Below are 21,152 nucleotides of genomic sequence, written 5' to 3' on the forward strand. Positions count from 1 at the left end.
GTAACACAAAACTAACCACATAACTTTAACTTAATTTGGGAGGTTCCATATTCAACTATCATCATTGTTTACTCTTCTTCATCAATATCAGAATTAGATACTTGGGTTTTGTGTCAAATTCCTTTTACTACAAAAATGTATGTATATACCACAAGATACGGACAAAAAGAAATGGCTTTGGTCTTCTATTATTTATTTTTTCAAGTAGTGGCAAAACATGAGAAAACGTGCATGGAAAATCAACACACGTTTATATCCTTTGCATTTGATACTTTCGGTTTCCTTGCACCAAAAGCTGTGGAGCTACTCAATAGAGTCCAACGGGGCATGCATAGTAATGTTATGACCCTAAGATCTATAGATGTTTTTAAAAGAATTAGTTTTGTCATCCAAAAGGGGGTTACGACACAGCTTGTTGCTTGTTTACCCGCTACATCTATGTAAATCTTTCCTATGGAACTTAAATATAATATAAAAATTAGTGGCAAGTGTATTTACTAAGTTTATTTTATACGAAGTGATCTGTACATAGCAATATTTTTCTATAAACAAAAATTTATGCTTTATAGAGTTGTATAATACAATATTTTAAAGCATAAATTGTTGTGTATGGAGAAAACTGTTATGTACAAATCAACTTCAAAATAACTCACTTTCTGAACCTTTTCTATGCCAAAGTATAATAGAATTGAGTTAGAGTTTTGACCATTGGGTAAAAAAAGTGTGCCTCACACTTCTATGTGTTTTCCGTCGAGTAATAGTTCTATGCGTTCGGGAGCTGTTGTGACTCAATTGAATACCATCACAATGAGTATACATGAAACATAACATCATTCGTCACCAACATTTGAATATTACAACTGATAGTGTTTACATCCATTACATTGTCTCAAAACATTACATTCCCAAAAATAAATTGTTCAGTTCGTTAATAGATAAACTGCAAGCCATCACTGAGTACATTTTCCTTTGATTCACTGGTTACCTGAGAATACAAGTATTTTGAAAAACGTCAACATATGAAATGTTGGTGAGTTCATAAGCAGTATTTGAAAAGCAACGTTTTGTATTATTTTGAAAACCACCAGAAAATCCGATATTTTCTGAAAAGAGTTTCTGAAAAAGTTTGTGAAGATCCATAAGTATGCTTGTTTGTTTCTATAGTTGTGAAAAAAAAATGTTCATTAAACGTGTGTACATTTCGAAACTGTATGTATTGAAAAACCCTAGGAAAACCCGATGTTTTCCTAATTCTTTGAATTCCATGCAGTTAAAATAAAACCATTGTAACGCGTGAAGTCATTAATTCCAGGCGACGTCGGATTATTTTTGCGCATGATTAACTGCTATAAACAAGCGTTACACAAACGACCAGTTTATAACTATACTAACGATCCCGTAGGCGTCGTCCGTACTAATCACGTTATCCAACCGCCCTGACTCCAAGCAATCCCACATCCGAAGAGAAAGAGGACACGAAGACCCCGATGACTCCATTAACCGGTTGGGAATAAATAAATAAAAAAAAAGGGGGGTACGAGGGGCCCTTGACCCGCCTCGCATGAAATACCGACTTTACTAGCAATACCATAGGACCCTTGGGGACCAATAGTATAAAAGCCATTGAAAGTCCTTTTACGCTGTGTTAGATCATGTAAGACCCAACAACTCGTAAGGTAGAAGTCTTCGGGCCTTAAGATCAGGTCATTGGGCTAGCTAGGCCCAACAAACAAGATTTTACACTTTGGGGCCCAAAGATGGTGCGTAGACGTCTGTGCACTCTCACGTGTATATTGAATTACCAAATGTTTTCGTGTATGAATCGAGTTATCGTCGTGTTAGTATTTTCGGATTGTTATTGATTCGAGACCGAATCAATTCGTTTAACAACGATTTTTGGTATTGTTGTGTATTGTATTACGTAGGTAGTTGCGGTGCCAATATTTGATCAAGTTGCGTGCATTGAATTAGCCTTGAAAGTTTTCTGTTTTCAGCCCCTCATTGTTTGTAAAATTTACTCTTTTCAACCCTCTAATTAAATAACTTTCCGTTTGGTCCTTAAATCATTTTTCTTGACATTTTAACACCAAAAATTATTGAGATTAATATTTTTCAGCATATTTTTCATTGAAAACAGTTTAAGTCCCTGAAATTGCAGTTTTCTCGGTTATAGCCCCTCTTTTTCGCAGTTTTTACAATTTTGGCCCAAATTGGAAATTTTTTGCAACTTTGGTCCTTTTTAAATTTGAAAAGCATTTTAAACCTTTGAAAAGTACTTGGAACCTTAGTAGTCCACTATTTTACAGAAAAACACAGTTTTGGCCCTCCAAAACAGAAAATTTCGCATAATGGGCCCTATTGGGCCGAAATTGTCATTTTTAGCCCATTAAGCTTGAAATTTATATCTTTAATCCTCCAAATGAGTATATTTTCAGAAATTATTTCATTGAAACTGTTTTGACACTCCTCATCCATCAGAATTCGTGATATGACATTTTGGGCCCTTTAACTTTATATTTTTAACATTTTATGTCCAATAATTGAGTTTTTAGCCCAAATAAAATGTTATTAAGCCATTTAGCTATTTTTCTTGGATCACTTTGTATGTAGAAATATACTTGATGCTAGTATCATTAATCATAAAGTATATCTTGGTTTTTAGGGGTTTTAAGGCTAGATCCAACATTATAACACACAAAAACACACATATAAGCATAGAAATCATACAAGGCATACAAAACATATATAGATCTACACTTTCACTTGTATCCCTCCCCCCCCCCCCCCACAAAACTCATAAAAACAGAAAATAGGGGGTATGAAGCTCACCTTAGGGTGTGATTTCGGTTTTTGAAGAAAAGATGGAAGAAAACTTGGTGATTTTTGGCCTTAGCACCCTTTTCTTGAAGATCTCGAGTTTGGTATGATTCTAAGAGGTAAGATCACGATTTTTGCATGGATTAGGAAAAGATTTTGATAACACAAAGAACCTAAGTCATAGATCCAAGCATAATCTTACCTTAGATGAAGAGTTTGTGGAAATATCCTCTTGAAAGCTTCTTAAATTTCGAGATCTTTGAGTGGAGAGGGAGGAAGTTTTCTTGAGTGTTCTTGAGAGAGTTTGTGAGATGTGTGTGTGTTTGAGATGGCCGAGAGTGAAGGAGGGAAAAGAAGAAGTGATCTTTGAAGTGATACTTGCATGGAGGTATGTGATATGTTGCATGGAAATCCAAAAGACAATAATGAGGTGGCAAACCAAAGTCAACTCCTCACCACTTCTTCTTGGACTTGGGCCTTGGGCCAAGAATCTTGAAGGAAAAGGAAAATTTGGGCTTTTTGCCCCTAAGCCCAATATTAGAGTTAGTTTGGGTGAGTTTTAACATAAAAGAATATAGTATGATTTTTACATATTTGTTGGACTAGTTTAGGTTATTCATGGATCAAAGCTTTTAATTCATTTCATTCTAGGCCCAATATGGCCCAAAATGTTGAAATAAATTAATGTGGGTCCAAATAGAGCTCAATTAGGGTTCTATGCCCATGATAGTCAAATTGGAAGCTTATTAGTCCATTTGGGTCCAATAAGGAAGTCCTAGTCCAAAGTGGATCTAAACAAGAACTTCTAGGGTTTCCAATTGTTTGATGACCATTTGTAGCACTTGTAGGATGTATTTGATTGAAGTTTTTGATGTCATAATAGTAGGTATCACACATGCTCTTAAGTTTTGATTCACATTAACTTGAGTGTATAGATTACATGACACAAAATTTCTAGTTGTGACATCATCCCCCCATTAGAGGGAATTTCGTCCCGAAATTCTGTTTGAAAGCTAGATTTGAGAATGTTAGAATAGGTGAGGGTACTTTTGCTTCATTTGGTCTTCGCGTTCCCACGTGAATTCTGGCCCACGCTTTGCGTTCCACCGTACCTTCACGATCGGGATGCGACTTTGCTTAGTACGCTTCACCTCCCTGTCCATGATTTCGATTGGTTCTTCAACGAACCGGAGATTCTCATTGATTTCGATTTCGTCAAGAGGAATGACAAGGGTTTCATCTGATAGACACTTCTTCAGGTTAGAGACATGAAACACGGGGTGTACACCGTTTAGCTCTGCGGGTAGTTGTAGTCTGTAGGCTACCGGACCTATTCGGGTGACGATTTCGAAAGGTCCAATGTATCGCGGGTTCAGCTTTCCCCGTTTTCCGAAACGTATAACCCCTTTCCAGGGTGAGACTTTCAACAGTACTCGATCACCGACCTGGAATTCTAAGGGCTTTCGCCGTTTGTCGGCGTAGCTCTTTTGTCGGTCACGCGATGCTTGCAATCGAGCTCTGATTTGAACGATCTTTTCTGTGGTTTCGCGAATGATCTCCGGTCCCGTTAGTGCCTTGTCCGACATATGTGTTCTCGCTAGCTGGGTATCACCTATTTCAGCCCAACATAACGGTGATCTACATTTACGCCCGTACAGTGCTTCGAAAGGAGCCACCTTGATGCTCGAATGGTAACTATTGTTATATGAGAACTCGATCAAAGGTAGGTGGGTATCCCAAGACTTCCCAAAGTCTATCACACATGCACGAAGCATGTCTTCAAGCGTTTGAATGGTTCGCTCACTTTGGCCATCCGTTTGTGGGTGATACGCGGTGCTCATGTCGAGATGAGTTCCCATTGCCTTGTGGAGTGATTGCCAAAAGCACGATGTGAACCTACTGTCCCTATCCGAGATAATAGATTTTGGCACTCCGTGGAGTCTCACAATTTCTCGTAGGTACAAACGCGTCAATCTCTCCATCTTGTAGGATTCTTTGATTGGCAGGAAATGGGCAGATTTCGTCAGTCGGTCGATTATTACCCATATGGTGTCCAGTCTGTCCGACGTCTTGGGTAGCTTGGTCACGAAATCCATAGAAATCCCCTCCCATTTCCACTCAGGGATTGCCGGTTGCTGCAACAATCCTGAGGGTTTCTGGTATTCCACCTTTACTTTGGCGCACGTAAGGCACTTACTAACGTAGGTCGCGATTTCTGCCTTCATGTTAGGCCACCAATAGTGTTGTTGAATATCCAAATACATCTTGTCCGAACCAGGATGAATGGAGTATCGCGTCTTGTGGGCTTCCTTCATAACAACCTCCCTAAATCCTCCGATTTTTGGGACCCAAATACGGTTCATGAAGTAGTATACCCCATCCTCCTTTGCTTCTAGGTTCTTCTCCATCCCGCGCAATGCCTCGCTAGCTCTATTTTCCGTCCTTATGGCCTCCGATTGGACTGTTGCAATTTGAGTGGCCAGATGAGATCGAATGGTTATCGAGAGAGTTTTCGCACAGCGATTAGAATACTCCTTCCGACTTAATGCATCAGCTACCACGTTGGCCTTGCCTGGGTGGTACTTGATCTCGCACTCGTAATCGTTTAGCAATTCAACCCATCTTCGTTGTCTCATGTTCAGCTCCTTCTGGTTCAAGATGTGCTGGAGACTCTTGTGGTCCGTGAAGATGGTGCACTTCGTACCGTATAGGTAGTACCTCCAAATTTTCAGAGCGAAGACCACGGCTCCCAATTCTAGGTCATGGGTCGTATAATTTACTTCGTGCATCTTTAGTTGGCGGGATGCGTATGCTATCACCCTTCCACGTTGCATGAGAACGCAACCTAAGCCCTGATTCGACGCGTCACAGTAGACTACAAAATCTTCCATTCCTTTAGGTAGAGATAGCACAGGAGCGCTACAGAGAGCTTGCTTCAAGGTCCGAAACGCAATCTCTTGTTTGTCTGTCCATTTGAATGGTACGCCCTTTTGCGTAAGTGAGGTAAGCGGCTTGGCGATCTTAGAGAAGTTTTGAATGAATCTCCTATAGTAGCCTGCTAGGCCTAAGAACTGACGAATTTCTGTGGGCGTGGTCGGAGTTGTCCATCCTTCCACAGCTTTGACCTTAAAGGGATCCACATGAATTCCATCTTGGCTAACTACATGGCCTAGGAAATTCACACTCCGGAGCCAGAACTCACACTTGGAGAGTTTGGCGTACAGTTTTTCCGATCGCAGTGTTTCTAGGACTTGTTGGAGATGTTGGCCATGCTCCTCTTTGCTTCGAGAATAGACGAGGATGTCATCGATAAACACAATGACGAAGTTGTCAAGGAACGGTCGACAGATTCGATTCATTAGGTCCATAAATGCGGCAGGTGCATTTGTTAGACCAAAGGGCATTACGACGAATTCATAATGTCCGTAGCGGGTTCGGAAAGCGGTTTTAGGAATATCCTCTTCCCGGACTTTGAGTTGGTGGTATCCGGACCGTAGATCTATTTTAGAAAAATAATTGGCTCCTTGGAGCTGGTCGAACAGATCATCGATTCGTGGGAGTGGGTAGCGGTTTTTAACAGTGAGTTTATTTAACTCTCTGTAATCGATGCACATTCTGAAAGATCCGTCCTTCTTTTTGACAAAGAGCACCGGAGCTCCCCATGGCGAGTAGCTAGGTCGGATAAATCCCTTGTCCAGAAGCTCACTGAGTTGGCTGGACAATTCCTGCATTTCAGCAGGAGCCAACAGATAGGGTGATTTAGCGAGAGGAGTTGCTCCTGGAACAAGGTCGATTCGGAACTCAACCTGTCTCTCTGGGGGTACTCCCGGAAGATCTTCAGGAAACACGTCTGGAAATTCACACGCTACCGGAATATCTCGGATGTTAGTTTCTTCTTTGGTCTTGTCCACTATGTGAGCCAAGAACGCCAAGTTGTTCTTTCGCAGATGTTTTTGTGCCTTGATGCACGAGATGTGACGAAGATTCGTGCTGGGTTTGTCTCCGTAAATTACTAGGGTTTCGTGATTTGGGAGACGAAGGTGAACGGCCTTCTCGTGGCACATAATCTCAGCATGGTGGGGGCTTAACCAATCCATGCCGACAATCACATCGAAACTCCTAATTGACACTGGCATTAGGTCTATTCGAAAGACGTGTTGGTTAAGGGTTAGGGTACATCCGATGTAGATCTCCCCAGTGGATTCGGTTTTCCCATTGGCCATTTCCACCATATAGGTTTCATTTAGCTTTTGGGGTTGTTGTTTTAATAAATGTTTAAACTTCTCGCTTACGAAACTTCGCTCCGCTCCGGTATCAAATAAGATGCATGCATAAGTGTGGTTTAGGAGGAACGTACCAGTCACAACTGCGGGGTCCTGAACTGCCTAACCCTGCCCCATAGTCAGCATCCTTCCTGCTCCTCTGTTTCCTGAGTTGGTGTTGTTAGGGAAATCTCGGCGGAAATGCCCCATCCTTCCACACCCGAAGCAGGTGTGGCTAGGCCCTGCATTATTGCCGCCGGCATTAGTGTTGTTGTTATTGCAGTGGTTGTTGTTGTTGTTGTTGTTGTTGTGGTTGTTTCCCTGATTTTGGTTCTGGGGAGGATAAGTCATGCAGTATCTTGCAGTGTGTCCCCTTCGATTGCAACTGGTGCAATGGAATTCCCTACATTCGCCGTGATGATGGAGACCGCACTTATTACATTTGGGAAGATTACCGGAATAGGGTCTTGAAGCATTTGAAACAGCTGAGGCTGGAGCATGTGGTGTGGCTAGAACCGGTGTGGTGACAGCGTTAACTGCCACTGTCTGCTGCTTTTTAGAGGTCTCGGGGCCCTGACGTCCCTTTCTCTTGTTGTTCCTCCCTTTCTTGCCATCACCCTCCTTTTTCTTCTCAGCCTCCACTGGCTTCTCGCCCTTCTTGTTGTTATGATCATACAACCTCTTCGCCAATCTCTTCGCACTGTCGAACGTTTCAGGGTTCGCAGCTATCACATTCCCTTGAATGGGTGATGTTAGTCCCCAAATGAATCGTTCAATCTTCTTTCCTTCTGATGTGATCATACCCGGGCACAGCAGAGATAGTTCACTAAATCTTGATATGTAGGCATCGATATTCGCATTCTGTACGGTGAGGTTCCATAGCTCTTGCTCCATCTTCTGTATTTCGCCTCGTGGGCAGTACTCAGCCATCAACATTTCTTTCATTTCTGTCCATGGCATAGAGTTGGCTACAGGGAGCGTCATGGCTTCCACGTGTCCGTTCCACCAAGTGAGTGCTTGGTCCACAAAAGTGCAGGCCGCGAACTTCACCTTCATCTGCTCGGGGCAATCGCATATCTCGAATACCGACTCCACCTTTTCAATCCATCGCTTCAAAGTGATCACCCCTCCAGTGCCGTTGAAAGTTCGTGGTTTAGCGTTTGTGAAGTCCTTGTAGGTACATGTTTTGGTAGACCCTTGGTTCATCCCATTGTTCGAACTTCCTGCCCCTTGTCTGTTACCTCCTCCATTATTCCCCTGATGGAGTTGTGCCATAGCTGCGGTGACTGCAGCAGACATGGCTGCCTGGAATGCAGTGGAGTCAACCTCGGGTGGAGTTGGTCCTGGGTTTCCGCGAGTAGGTCGACGAGGCATCTTTCTGTCATGAAACGGAAAGATGTTGAGTGTATGTGGTTTCTGTGAGGTTGTGATCCTACTAACTAGGTGTATGGTACGAACTTAGACATTACTACCATCGGACATACAATCATAACTTCTCAACACATAACAACTTGTAATATCATAGCAAAACACATAAAAGTTCATTAATATTATCCGCATTTAATACAAGAAAATTTTTCTCGTAAGAGCATACATGAGTGACACTAATTCGACAGCATAACGGCTCCATGAGTAGTGTAGTCACTTAAACATAGAGCCGGAGTACATAGCATAGTTCCTAATGACCTACTATGATAAGTCTATCCCTAACCGTGATGAGCTGCATCTGGAGGTGGTGCCGAGGTCATATGCCGAAATGTTGCGCCAGTAACTGCGCCATCTCTGCCATGTCTCCAATAACCTCATCCCTCTCATGCTCTGCTTGCACTGCCCGAGCTTCCATAGCATACAACTGTTGTCGCAGTGCGGCGATCTCAACTTCGAGGGAACGGTTCTCCCTTGGGGGGTTTACTGGTGGAGCGGGGTGGTCTGGTTGCGCCTCGTTCTCACGCGGCGGAACGGGGTCCTGGTCCCCGACCTGACCTTCCTCGTCGTCGTCGATCTCTCCAAATTCGTAGTTGGTGTCTACGTATTCGTCGGGTCCGACGTCGTGTGCTTCTCCTGGATTCTCTCCCGGTTCATCCTCAAGCATCCCGTGAGCTACTAGGACCTGATGGAACTGGATACCCTGCTGCTCTTCCTCCATGACGACTGAGGGAAAATATAAACTATCGTCACTCTCCTGACTATGACTTATGCTAACTAGATGCTCTCTTTTTGGTGATAAAGGGTATTGTTTTAGGTTCCCTAGCTATCCCGATCTCATCAAGACGTGTTTTAGTTTTACTTTGGAGAGAATGTAGTTGATCAGGCTACATCCACTCCTTGGTATCACTAAGAACAGTCCCGAGTTATCCGCGATACCAGCATTATTGTGTTTGATTCGACGTTATGTTCTTATTCCTAATGCAAGCAAGTGTGTTTTATTTACTTGTTTTGTTCAGAGTTATGTTAGTTCCTCTTTTTGGTTTATAGTTGCATATCAATGTGTGGCTCGACATGCTAGTTCACTATAAACAAAGCTCTGATACCAACCTGTCACACCCCCGAACCAGACGGCGGAAACGTTCGGGAGCTGTTGTGACTCAATTGAATACCATCACAATGAGTATACATGAAACATAACATCATTCGTCACCAACATTTGAATATTACAACTGATAGTGTTTACATCCATTACATTGTCTCAAAACATTACATTCCCAAAAATAAATTGTTCAGTTCGTTAATAGATAAACTGCAAGCCATCACTGAGTACATTTTCCTTTGATTCACTGGTTACCTGAGAATACAAGTATTTTGAAAAACGTCAACATATGAAATGTTGGTGAGTTCATAAGCGGTATTTGAAAAGCAACGTTTTGTATTATTTTGAAAACCACCAGAAAATCCGATATTTTCTGAAAAGAGTTTCTGAAAAAGTTTGTGAAGATCCATAAGTATGCTTGTTTGTTTCTATAGTTGTGAAAAAAAAATGTTCATTAAACGTGTGTACATTTCGAAACTGTATGTATTGAAAAACCCTAGGAAAACCCGATGTTTTCCTAATTCTTTGAATTCCATGCAGTTAAAATAAAACCATTGTAACGCGTGAAGTCATTAATTCCAGGCGACGTCGGATTATTTTTGCGCATGATTAACTGCTATAAACAAGCGTTACACAAACGACCAGTTTATAACTATACTAACGATCCCGTAGGCGTCGTCCGTACTAATCACGTTATCCAACCGCCCTGACTCCAAGCAATCCCACATCCGAAGAGAAAGAGGACACGAAGACCCCGATGACTCCATTAACCGGTTGGGAATAAAAAAAAAAAAAAAAAAGGGTACGAGGGGCCCTTGACCCGCCTCGCATGAAATACCGACTTTACTAGCAATACCATAGGACCCTTGGGGACCAATAGTATAAAAGCCATTGAAAGTCCTTTTACGCTGTGTTAGATCATGTAAGACCCAACAACTCGTAAGGTAGAAGTCTTCGGGCCTTAAGATCAGGTCATTGGGCTAGCTAGGCCCAACAAACAAGATTTTACACTTTGGAGCCCAAAGATGGTGCGTAGACGTCTGTGCACTCTCACGTGTATATTGAATTACCAAATGTTTTCGTGTATGAATCGAGTTATCGTCGTGTTAGTATTTTCGGATTGTTATTGATTCGAGACCGAATCAATTCGTTTAACAACGATTTTTGGTATTGTTGTGTATTGTATTACGTAGGTAGTTGCGGTGCCAATATTTGATCAAGTTGCGTGCATTGAATTAGCCTTGAAAGTTTTCTGTTTTCAGCCCCTCATTGTTTGTAAAATTTACTCTTTTCAACCCTCTAATTAAATAACTTTCCGTTTGGTCCTTAAATCATTTTTCTTGACATTTTAACACCAAAAATTATTGAGATTAATATTTTTCAGCATATTTTTCATTGAAAACAGTTTAAGTCCCTGAAATTGCAGTTTTCTCGGTTATAGCCCCTCTTTTTCGCAGTTTTTACAATTTTGGCCCAAATTGGAAATTTTTTGCAACTTTGGTCCTTTTTAAATTTGAAAAGCATTTTAAACCTTTGAAAAGTACTTGGAACCTTAGTAGTCCACTGTTTTACAGAAAAACACAGTTTTGGCCCTCCAAAACAGAAAATTTCGCATAATGGGCCCTATTGGGCCGAAATTGTCATTTTTAGCCCATTAAGCTTGAAATTTATATCTTTAATCCTCCAAATGAGTATATTTTCAGAAATTATTTCATTGAAACCGTTTTGACACTCCTCATCCATCAGAATTCGTGATATGACATTTTGGGCCCTTTAACTTTATATTTTTAACATTTTATGTCCAATAATTGAGTTTTTAGCCCAAATAAAATGTTATTAAGTCATTTAGCTATTTTTCTTGGATCACTTTGTATGTAGAAATATACTTGATGCTAGTATCATTAATCATAAAGTATATCTTGGTTTTTAGGGGTTTTAAGGCTAGATCCAACATTATAACACACAAAAACACACATATAAGCATAGAAATCATACAAGGCATACAAAACATATATAGATCTACACTTTCACTTGTATCCCTCCCCCCCACAAAACTCATAAAAACAGAAAATAGGGGGTATGAAGCTCACCTTAGGGTGTGATTTCGGTTTTTGAAGAAAAGATGGAAGAAAACTTGGTGATTTTTGGCCTTAGCACCCTTTTCTTGAAGATCTCGAGTTTGGTATGCTTCTAAGAGGTAAGATCACGATTTTTGCATGGATTAGGAAAAGATTTTGATAACACAAAGAACCTAAGTCATAGATCCAAGCATAATCTTACCTTAGATGAAGAGTTTGTGGAAATATCCTCTTGAAAGCTTCTTAAATTTCGAGATCTTTGAGTGGAGAGGGAGGAAGTTTTCTTGAGTGTTCTTGAGAGAGTTTGTGAGATGTGTGTGTGTGTGTTTGAGATGGCCGAGAGTGAAGAAGAAGTGATCTTTGAAGTGATACTTGCATGGAGGTATGTGATATGTTGCATGGAAATCCAAAAGACAATAATGAGGTGGCAAACCAAAGTCAACTCCTCACCACTTCTTTTTGGACTTAGGCCTTGGGCTGAGAATCTTGAAGGAAAAGGAAAATTTGGGCTTTTTGCCCCTAAGCCCAATATTAGAGTTAGTTTGGGTGAGTTTTAACATAAAAGAATATAGTATGATTTTTACATATTTGTTGGACTAGTTTAGGTTATTCATGGATCAAAGCTTTTAATTCATTTCATTCTAGGCCCAATATGGCCCAAAATGTTGAAATAAATTAATGTGGGTCCAAATAGAGCCCAATTAGGGTTCTATGCCCATGATAGTCAAATTGGAAGCTTATTGGTCCATTTGGGTCCAATAAGGAAGTCCTAGTCCAAAGTGGATCTAAACAAGAACTTCTAGGGTTTCCAATTGTTTGATGACCATTTGTAGCACTTGTAGGATGTATTTGATTGAAGTTTTTGATGTCATAATAGTAGGTATCACACATGCTCTTAAGTTTTGATTCACATTAACTTGAGTGTATAGATTACATGACACAAAATTTCTAGTTGTAACACAGGCACATACATGTATCACACAGACAACAAGTATAAACTATCATACAAGCAAATCCTTGGGCACCCGCCCGCTATTAATGGACCTCGTCCTGAATATCATACTAGCATATTATGCCTAGGCTAACCCCCGGGTCTTCTACTCATAACTACATGGGTCGGCATTGTGGCCTTAGACCCATTCACACAAAGGGAAACTCACCTGCACTAGCTGAACTTGCTAATGATCTTACTAGTTGCTACCCGGTAACTCTTTGAATTCTTGTTCCCCTTGCTCCCCGAACTACCAATATCAAAGCAACACTGAGTCTAACTGACCCCCGAGAGACAACCAAGTCAACTCTGGTCAATATCAAAGTCCTGGTCAAGGTCAATCTTCCAGGTCAACCCTACTTGCCGAGTCAACCTACTGACTCGCCGAGTTCATATATTTAGAGTCCTTCTTTTCGCGTCTCGACTCACTGAGTCATTCCATGACTCGACGAGTCTACCGATTTATGAGTCCTGACCTGTCCAACTCACCGAGTCTCCACTCGACTCACTGATTCGAGTCTCAACTCGAAGGGTTTGGGGTTTCGCAACCTGACTCGCCGAGTCCAAGAACAGACTCGCTGAGTACAAGGCAATCTTCATATGACTCGACGAGTTGTTCATCCCACTCGTCGAGTTGCTCCTGCTCTTCATGCTACTCGCCGAGTCCACTCAAAGGACTCACCGAGTCCATTCAGATCTCCTTACATGCAGAGGACTTTTGAGTCATGCATGGACTCTAAACTGTAAATTTACCCTTCCCAAACCTATTCCTTACGTAAATTTGCAAACTTTACGTGGAGAGAAGGAGATCTAGGAAAAATACACCATAAACTAGGGTTTAAGGCAAAGAGGCTCCATAATCAACTCAAGGGCTGATACTTTATGCTTCTCAAGACCATAATATGCTTAGATCTGAAGTAGAAACTTCAGATCTGGCTTCTAACTCAAAAGAGGTAACTAATCATGGCTAGAAAACCCCCAAAACTCACAACCATACTAGATCTAAAGGAGAGAACGACTTAATACCTTCAATAACTCAGAAAGCTTCCCCAAACCTTTAGATCTAAGGCCAAACCTTGAAGCTTCAATGATTCCCCTTCTTCTTCTTCCTTCAAATCACCCCAAAATGGCTTGGAAGCTTGAATGAGCAACAATGGGGCTTAGGGTTCGATGTTCTGGGTGAAAGAGGCAGTAAAGGAACCCTAGGGGAGAGAATGAGACGTTTAAATAGGCTCCAAGTCTCGATTTTAGGGTTTTCCTCGCACAGACCAGACTCGCCGAGTCCCCTTGGCCGACTCGCCGAGTCGGTCACTTACTCCTCAACCCGGATCACGCTCGGACTCGCCGAGTCGCCCTTTAAAATTAGGGTTTTCTTTCCTTTCTTGGCCTTCCAGACTTCGGGTGTTACAAAACCGTAACATGGTTAATAAGAGTATTCAAGGTGATTGTGTTTAGAAAGAAGAGTTGTAACAACGTGAAATTTCAACCAAAATTTTCAATTTAAAACACATTTGTCTTAATAAATAAACACAAAATATCAAATGTCAAATCATCAAATTTCATATAAAAAACTGTTACACTCCCAATTTCACGGCCAGAAAAGACCGATTTGTTTATGCTTTGTTTTAAAATCAAAGTAATCTTTTAAAGAAAACAGTTGCAAAATTTGTTCCCAAAATAAAATATGATAAAATAAAATTTATCAAAGCATTTCTTAAAGAAATGTATTTTCATTAAATAACAAAATTTGGGATGTCATGTTCCGATACAGACTAAAAGCACAAACAATATAAAATAGACCTTACAACAGTTATTTATAACTACTGATCTATCATCCAAAATCTCTCGTGAAGTCCACCAACTTATACCCTTGTGCCATTACCTATAATGCAAAGAAAACTGAGTGGGTTAGGCTTGGGAACCTGGTGAGCATATAGGGTTTTCAACCGATAATAATATATTTATTATATTCAATCATCAAACAATCAACCCAATTACCCATCCCCATTATCTTCTTTATTTCTTAAGGCTTTACCCTAAGAACCGACTATCCTTCCCTCATTCATTCCTAAGGATTTACCTAAGGAATTGGCACGAGTCCATTGCTGCCAAAGTTTATCTATCAGGTACTAAATCCATAGCTATCAGGCGCTAACTCGATAGTCACCAAAGTTTATGTAACAGGCGCTAACTCCATAGTCACCAAGGTTTATGTAACATGCGCTAACTCCATAGTCACCAAGGTTTATGTAACAGGCGCTAACTCCATAGTCACCAAGGATTACTCATACCATCTCTCATCACACACCAACTATTCCATCTACCCATGTTCTACCCAACATATTTGTATATATAAATTACATATATAGTTTAAATCATATACAAACCTATATAAAACATTCATCCAACATCCATCTCAAATAAACAAACAATATATAAACACATAACACATATTTCATAGCAAATACTTCATATCTATGTGTTAGATGAAAGTAACTACACACTAACACTAAACATATACTTAATCATTCAAACAATACTTGTATTAAAATTGTGTTTATGAAGGGTACTATACACTCACTTGATTAGATGATGCTCGGACAACACTACAGCTTGTAAAAGTAGTATTCATCGGTAGATCTAGAAGATCTTCACACACCAGGCTTCTCGCAGGCAGAGCTTCGGCTCGGAAACTCTTTTCTTCTAGGGATCTTCAGGCTTCGGGACTTGCTTTGGGTATCGGGATGATACCAGGGCTTCAGGGGGGGGGGGTAAAATAGGGCTTAGAGAGGGTATCGGAAGTGGGAGAGAAGAGATTGAGCAACCAAACTCAGCTGCCCCTTGAGTTCTATTTATAAGGCTATTTTTCTAGATTCACGTCGTGAATCTCAAATACTCATGCCGTGAGTTCAATAGTCATCAGGTGCATCATCGCAACTTGCGTCTTTCAGGCTGCAGAAGTCATAAATACTGAGTTCACGTCGTGAACACTATATTCACATCGAGAACTCTGACAGTTTTGGGGTTTCGCGCCCCGAACTTCAGAAATTCATAACTTTCGCATACGAACTCCGTTTTCTACGTTCTTTATATCCACGTGTAGGTAAAAACAAGATCTATAACTTTCATTTAGACTTCGTCGGCTAATTTTGAATTTATTTTTATTATATTATTTATATATTATTTTTAGTAGGCCGGGACAGGAAAACTCCGTTAGAAATCCATAACTTCTTCGTCTAACGTCCGTTTTCGTCTGTCTTTCTGCCGTTGCACTACTATCGATGAGATATTCAATTATAATTTAAATTTTTCTGGCTAAATATCGCTCGATCTCATATTCAAACTTTGGGCTGCATACCGCTAAGTCGAAATTTCGAAAAATCATAACTTCCTCATACAAAGTCAGATTTAGATGTTCTTTTTATTCACACTCTCGGTTTAACATATTCTATGACTTTAATTTAGATTGCTAAGGCCAAATATCACTCTAACGTAAATTCACTATTTACATCGCGTTGTGTCTTGTCGGTTATGTCGCAAAACTTCGACAGGTTATAACTTCTTCGTTATAACTCGAATTTCGACATTCTTTATATGTACGAAATCCTTGTAACATATACTACAACTTAGTTAAGATTACTCCTTCTAAATAATCTTCCATCAAAAAGTCATTTTTGATGCTTATCATCTCTAAATTAACTAGCCCTGATCTACGAGTATTACAAAAACTGTTCATATTTTATACTCCATGATCCTCTATATCATAACTCAATTGCTGATGTGTGTACAATCAGGCCGACGTCTTCCCGTGATCCGAAGAAGTACCTGAAACACATAACATATAACACGGTAAGCACAAAGCTTAGTGAGTTACCCAAAATATCACACATATCACATTAGCCACTCGAGGTTAACTTAATACGACCCTCTGGTCAATGTGTTCCAGTGGAGACCCTCCGGTTCCACACTCAGGAGGACCCTTCGGTGCTCACTCAATAAGTTCATAACAATAAGCATAAAACACAAGGACAAAATGCAAATAGCACAATATACATATAAGCATATAAGACATCTCTGTCACACCAAGATACCACTCATGGTAAGTATAGTGAGAAGACTCACCTTGAAAGCTAGTAAGTAAAAGTCTCGTGCCCGAAAATCTTGAACTAGCCTCCGCCTAATACACACAACAATTGTCCCTAATTAATAATGGTTCTCATGAAGCTAGACCAATCCTTCCATACACTCACAGAAGGGTAAAAGACCATTTTACCCCTCCATGGGCTTAATAGACCACACATTGACCAAACCCTAAAAGTCAACTGAAAGTCAACGGCAGGGAGTACGCTGCGCGTACAAGCTCTCTATGATGGGCGTACTCAGCTGCCATGCAGGCATCGGGGATGCTCGACCCTTACGTTGCGCATACTAGGATTACGCCCAACGTAAGTCCTAATTTCACCCTCGTCACATATCTAGTATTAATCAGTTAAGACCTTGGCTCATGTCGCAGATCTGGACTCACTAATGTCTCTTAATCCATAAAGTCAGTGACTTTAAGCCTTTACATGGTTGATTTGGTCAAAAACACCCAAAACACTCATCCTCTTTTCTCATAAAGATCATATCTCATTCATGGCTTGTTTCTAACGTCCAAAATTGGATTTTTATGACATTACTCCACAAAATACTCTAAAAGGGGTTGGTCGTGGTCTCTGGAGCTCATTATCTCATAAAGTCTCCATCTTTTGGGACAAAACCCTAAAATACACTATGTAGATGCATAAATTAAAGTAGTGAGAAAGCTTTAAGCTTTATACCTCAAAATGAAGCTCCACCCTCATATAAGCTCAGATCCAAAACCTGGAATCCCACTCCTTCTTCTTCAAGACTCCTTCTCCACTTCAAGAACACAAGAATACAATCACAAGTTCTCAAATGCACTCACAAGCTATAAGAACGAAGAATTAGGGTTAGGAGGGTTTGGTGTCTGGTAATGGTGGCTAGGAATGAGGCCATCATATACTTTATATATAGGACTCACCAACAATTAGGGTTAACAATCTGGGCCTAGTATGCCTAGCATACTAGGTGGCCTTCGCGTCATATGCATGAATATAAGTACGCTGAGCATACGCTCTAGTCTACCCTACATACTCATTTACCACATTTTCTCAAATAAGGCCAAAATGGACCAATGCTCATAAGATCATGGTTTACAATGTATATCTGGGCTTGGGATGTTACAAGAGTCGGACAACCAACATAACTGTTCCGTTGAGGAGGTTTTTGAGAGGACTGACAACATGGAGAGGGTTAGTAGCTCAGGGAATTCTGTTCCACCAGGTTTTGGTGGTCGCCATTTTCCCTCTCCTGATCTTCACAAAAACAGTCGTGATATGGACCAAAGAAAGAAGTCTGACGATCTTCGAGCACCGGGTCAGTCCACATTTTTGAGAAAAATGGTGCCATCTAAAAAGGTGGTTTTGTGTCACGAGGTTAGTAAGTTCATTGAATTAGGAAAGGTTTTGGGTTATGATGTAGAGGCTGCTAAAGAAGTTTGAGGCAAATATTAATCAATATAGATGTGATATGTCTAAATGAATTTTTTATCTATTAATATTTGTGGGATAAGCTCTGAGAAAAAGAGAGACCCGATGAAGGAGCTTTGTAAGGACAATTGTATAAATTTCCGTAGGCTGCAAGAGACGTGTATGAATCGAGTTGAGTTGTTTAAAATTCGTTCTATATGGGGCAATGCTTGATTCGAATTTGCATGTAGCACTTCTAGAGGATTATCAGGGGGTATTATTTCGGTGTGGAACTCGTTGGTGTTCAAGAAGGTTAGAGTTGGTTGTACAAAGAATGTTTTAATAGTTGAAGGTAGATGGGTGACTAAAAACATTAATTGTAATATTTTTAACATTTATGCTCCTCAAGATGCGCCAGAAAAAATAGAGTTATGGAATTTCTTATGGGCCAAAATTCAGAATATTATGGGAGAATACATTCTTTTTGGTGATTTTAACATTGCTATATCAAGGGAGGAAAGGTATGGTTCAGGTTTTTTTTTGCTTCGTAGGCGATTGATTTCAATGATTTCATTTTCGAGTCAGGTTTGGTGGACATTCCTATGAGATGTAGAAAATTTACTCGGGTGGATAGAGATGGTAGTAAAATGAGTTGTTTGGATTGGTTAATGGTTTCGGAAAATCTGATAGATATTTTTCTGGATCTTCATGGTTTTGGAAGACTCGGTCGATTATGGTCCTATTTCTTTCAAGTTGTTCAATTCTTGGCTTGATATGGATGGGTTTTCGAATGTTATTCATCAAGCATGTGATGATTTCGTATCGGATTCAAGATATGGTGGCTTTATTAATTTTAAAAACAAACTAGAGTTTGTTAAAAGAAGGATCAAGGAGTGGCAAGATCAAATGCGAATTAATAAATGCGATACTAGAAAAAAATTATTTCATGTTTAGTCAATATTGACCAAATAGTTAATGACGGGGCTGCCTTAGTTGAAATTATGACCGAGAGATAAGAGATTCTTCAAAAATTAAAGGATCTTGATAAATTAGATAAGATGGGTTGTATGCAAAAATTGAAGACTAAATAGGTTGTGGAAGGTGATGAGAATTCTAAATTCTTCTATGGTTTGTTGAATAAGAAAAGGAAACAATTGGCTATAAGAGGTATTTCGGTTGATGGGGGTGGATCAACAAGCCCTCTAGGATTAAGAAAGTCTTCTTTTATTATTATGAGAAAAAGTTCTAGCATTTCTCGGCTTGTATCCCTAGTATGGTTAGCCATCGGTTTGTTAAACTAGGTCACTGGCAAAAAAGACTAATTTTTTATGCTTATTTAAAATGAGGGTATCCTTTCTGAAGAATAATATTACGAAATTTGTTCCCAAAAAATATATATGCAGTTTAAATAAAGTAAAACATGTATAAATTGTTCATCCATCATAGATATCAAGAACACAAATAATAGACACATATAGCATGTGATTATCTTAAATTCTTCATATCTATATGTAAGATGAAAGTAACTATGCACTCACTTGTTAAATTGATGACTTGAAACTCGGACAACGCTTTGCTTCAAGCAACTTGTAACATTCATGTTTTTGGTAACTTTCCTTTTAGCCCTTTTATGTAAATTCTTTTCATTTTGGGTCCTTGCCTAGTATGCGGGGCGTACTCTATAAGTAGGCTTAGCGTACTAACTATCTGCTGGTTGTGGGCATTACCCACGTAAGCTGGGCGTACATGGGATTACGCTGAGCATACGCAAGGTTGGGGCAAACCCTAATTTTTAGGATTTTCACCCTATTTAAACCTCATTATAACACCTCTTGGACATGTTTGATCAGCTCCATCATCTTATGCCCTAAAAATGAACCCTAAGGGCCTTTTGTGAGATTTTAAGCTTATTAGTGAGATTTTTGGTGGTATTTTAGTGAAAGAAGAAGAAGAAGAAGAAGAATAAGAACTCTTGGTGGTTGCTTGAGAGTAGCTTGGGCTTGTAAATATAGCTTCATCATCATCATTCCAAGCCATTTGAGATATAAATCTCTCACCTTGATGGCTTTTGTGTTAGATCTAGTTTGTGGTGTCTTTTATGCACTTTTGAGTCTTTTGAGTTAAATATGAGCTTTTGATCTACTACAGAAGCAATAGATGCTAGAACTTAGCTCCATTTAGGCTTAATGTTCATAAAAATGCAAACTTTATGGAGGATATTGGTCCATGCATGTATTAAGACATTTATTAAGTTTCTTTTTGAGTATTGGGTTCCATTAAGGCATACATGAGTGTAAGGTTGCCAACTTTATGTGATAAGTCACACTTAGGAACCAAATATGAGAGTTTGGAAAAAGGTCTTAACTGATTAAGAGTGCCTAATAAAGAGATTTAGTGAGGATCAGAGTATGTTGGGGGTACAAGCTGAGTACGCCCCGCGTACTCAACAGTTGGGCATTTTAGGCTTGGCCTTTTTGGTTTGGGCCATAGTTTGGGTTTTTCTAAGTTTGGGCCTTGTTGGGCCATCAGAATTCTGATTTGGGCTTCCTTGGATTTAGGCCCATTATGGTTTTTGGGCCCAATTTGGAAGATTGGGCCATATTTGGGCCTTGGGTTGGCATTTTGGATTTGGGCCTTTTTAGTAGTTGGGTTGGGCCTTGGTTTTGGGCTAAGTACGAAAAAGGGTAAAATGGTATTTTACCCTAATTATGGACTAAGTAGCTTAAATTTTTGGTTGGGTCGAGATGCAATTAATAATTGGATAATATTTTGATAATGATAGCGTGGGGATTTTCTGGAAACAGGCAGAGATTTTGTTGTGTATTTTAGCAGCTAGATGTGAGCTTCCTCACTATGTTTTAGCGGGTCGAAGACACCAATTCAACCCATGGTTTGTTATGTATTATGCTAGATGTCTGCATGACTCTTTGATGTGTTATGTGCTTG

Source organism: Lactuca saligna, chromosome 9 (assembly GCF_052625555.1).
Source record: "Lactuca saligna cultivar CGN05327 chromosome 9, ASM5262555v1, whole genome shotgun sequence".
Lineage (NCBI taxonomy): Eukaryota > Viridiplantae > Streptophyta > Magnoliopsida > Asterales > Asteraceae > Lactuca > Lactuca saligna.